The sequence below is a fragment of the Drosophila gunungcola genome, unplaced genomic scaffold (genome assembly GCF_025200985.1).
Source record: "Drosophila gunungcola strain Sukarami unplaced genomic scaffold, Dgunungcola_SK_2 000112F, whole genome shotgun sequence".
Classification (NCBI taxonomy): domain Eukaryota; kingdom Metazoa; phylum Arthropoda; class Insecta; order Diptera; family Drosophilidae; genus Drosophila; species Drosophila gunungcola.
Window position 1 is genome coordinate 185,731 of NW_026453273.1, and position 3,245 is coordinate 188,975.

Below are 3,245 nucleotides of genomic sequence, written 5' to 3' on the forward strand. Positions count from 1 at the left end.
AATGTCATTAAATTCATTTGCTTCTTTTAAAAGACTTTCAAATATTTGCTCAGTTTTGGTTATGTTTATGCTTAAATAATGATATTCAAAATTGGTTGGAATATCTATTGACCCGGTTTTGAATACAAGGTATCCATTTTGGGCTTTAATCGGATTTATCTCAATTTTTTGTCCCATTGCCATTTTAGTTATAGTCAATAAAATTACCGACAGAGTGATAATCTTAAACAGATTGTTGTGCTCTTTGGTTTCCTTCTGATTCCCTGGAATTATCGTATTTACTTTTATTAATTTTATTTTTCTTTTTAAACTTTGATTTATAATTAGTTATCTTTCTACCTCTATTAGTTTCGGGACTTCCTGCATACATGAATATGTCAGCTGGTATTCTATTCGTCGCATTATGTTTAGTTTTGTGATTATAAATGTAAAGAATCAATTCGAACTTAGTATACTTGTTTTCTATGTCTGTTTCGTTTCCTATTATTCTTAATTTTTCGTTTACTGTTTTATGGAACCTTTTTATATCAGATATACCGTTTTTGCTCGTAGTTACTTGAATTTGTACTCCTTCTGAATTTAACCAATTGTGTAAGGCTACACACATAAATGCTGAATCTTTATCTGCCTTGATTTCTTGTGGTTTTCCCATTTCATTAAATACCCTTATTATAGCTCTTTAAGCTTCTAACCAATCCCTTCTTGTGACTTCTATGAGAGTGGCGAACTTGGAGTAAATATCGATACAGGACAAGAATTGTTGCTTTCCTACTATAGAAATCTATGTCAAATTTTTCTCTTATATTTTGTATTTCTGTTTCTGTTTTTGCGATGTTACAGATTTCACATTCATTAATTAATAATTTAATTTTGTAATAATTTTTGATAGTCAGGGAAATAATATTCGTCTCTAAACCAATTAGCTATTTTTTCGATTCCCGGATGTAATAAGTCTTTTTATTCTTTATTCTTTGAATTCTGCATAAGTAAGGATATCTTCTAACTTTTTGGTGCATCTTACTACTTTTGTTAAATGATTTGGATTGATTATTTCTAGATATGCTTGTTGGAATATGAGAAAATCTGAATCATCATGAAAGTATAATGCACTCTTTTTTGTGCACAAATATTCTTTGATGATATCTTTTGCGAAGGTGTTTGACATGTTTATGTAAGTTATTTTGATTTTTAGTTTATGAAAATAATGTTGTATATCTCTAATTTCTTCATTTCCCTTAATAAATTCGTTCTGTCGAGAATAATAATTGATTGGTCTTTCTGTGACTGCAATGTAATTCTGATTATCTTCATTTGCGCTATGCACCGTTGCATCTATGCTATTTGCAGGTTCTCCTAATAAATTTTCTTCGGGGATGTCTTCGAACATATTTTCTTCTATTTTAACCCTTTATAGTGCGTCGGCAACATAATTTTCTTTTCCTGGTAAATATTTTATCTGATAATCGAATTCATTTAACTTAATCTTCCATCTCTGTAGTTTCATATTTGGTTCTTTGATATTGTTTAACCAAACTTAAGGTTTATGATCACTTAAGATTTCAAAAGGTCTGCCGTAAAGATATGATCTGAAATATTTCGTGACCCATACAATTGATAATATATAAATAGGTACAATATAGATTATTCTCCATTAATACATTACTCAAATACACAAAAAGCAATAGTATTGAGTACCATTCCAGATGTACAAGTAAGAGCAGTCATAAACGATAATTAAATACTTGGAATCTTTTAATGATGGTTTCAAGGAAATAATTCTTATTCCATCAAATAATGGAATGGAATGAGTTATATAAGGAGTTAAATAACTTAAAAAGTGATTTTGACAAATCTTATAAGTCATTATCAAGAAACCGGCCAGTACAGCAAATTACTGCAAATAAAAATGCTGAAATATTAGTAAGCCGCCTCAACACAGCGCATATAATAATACATGACCAAATATCTAGTGTAGTATGCTCATATATAGGGTACACACTGTACCGCTTATATCACTGTAACATTGTAGCATTTGTTTATGTCCGAATATTCCCATCACTTCAAGTGCAAAGCAATTCGACCCACACAACAATGTTATGCACATCCTAAATGCTGAGTCGGCATGTCTGCATGCGCGGCCGACCATTCGGTTACCATGTGAGCATAACACTCTCTCTCTCATGCGCGGCCGCTACTTGCGCCGCCTAAATACACTTACGTATACATTAACATATATATTGAGATACATAAGCGTTGGCCGCGGCGCTGCTCGTGCAGCTATATGAATTAGTCTTAAGTGAGCACTCTAAAAATGAGTCCCGATCTAAACGGACGAAATAATAAAGCCCAATATATATTATAACATTACATTCCCCCCCCTTCCCCTTCTTCCCACCCTCCAAAAGACCGGCCGTCATCAGTGATATCCGACCTTTGGATTCCTTCTCCACCCCCCTAAAGACCGGCCGTCTTCAGTGATATCCGACTTTTGGGATCCCACACCCCAAGACCGACCCTCATTAGTGACACCCGATCTTCTGGGGACTCCACCACTCGGTTCTCCGAGGCGCTCCTCGGCCGTCTGCCGAACCGATCCCACCCTCTTCTCGGAACTGGTAGACCCAAGCGGCCTCCACCCTCTTCTCGGAACTGGTAGACCCAAGCGGCCTCCACCCTCTGCTCGAAACTGGTAGACCCAAGCGGCCTCCAAACTGTCTCATCCTCATAGACATAAGCATAGCCAAGAGGGACGACGTGGCCTTTTCTTTCTCACCCACAGGACGCCCGCCACCGCCGCCGCCACCGCCGCCACCGCCGCCGGCCGCGACGACGACACCGACGACGCAGAAGTCCCCGGCATCCTACGGGCGGACGAGCCCCTGCAGCACGAACTCTATCTATTGTATGTACACGATAATTCTTAATAAACGCATACCGATTCGATTTCACTGAACCCCGCTTACGTGTCATACTCTGGGAGCCGGGTCGAACTCTTCCAGCAACCACTCCTGACATAAATAAATGTTGGAACGAACACCTGGACACCGTTGAGCTACCTCAGCAAAGCAGGATCGTTACAAGTGGAAAAAATTATTATGTCGCCAAGACAGACTAAACAATCCTTATAGATTAAATCCTCTAAAAGATTGTTCATGCATCTTTAGAAAGTTGCAGGTGCATTTTTAAGGGTAAATGATATACGGGTATATTCGTAGTGTCCATGTCTAGTAAAAAATGCAGATTGA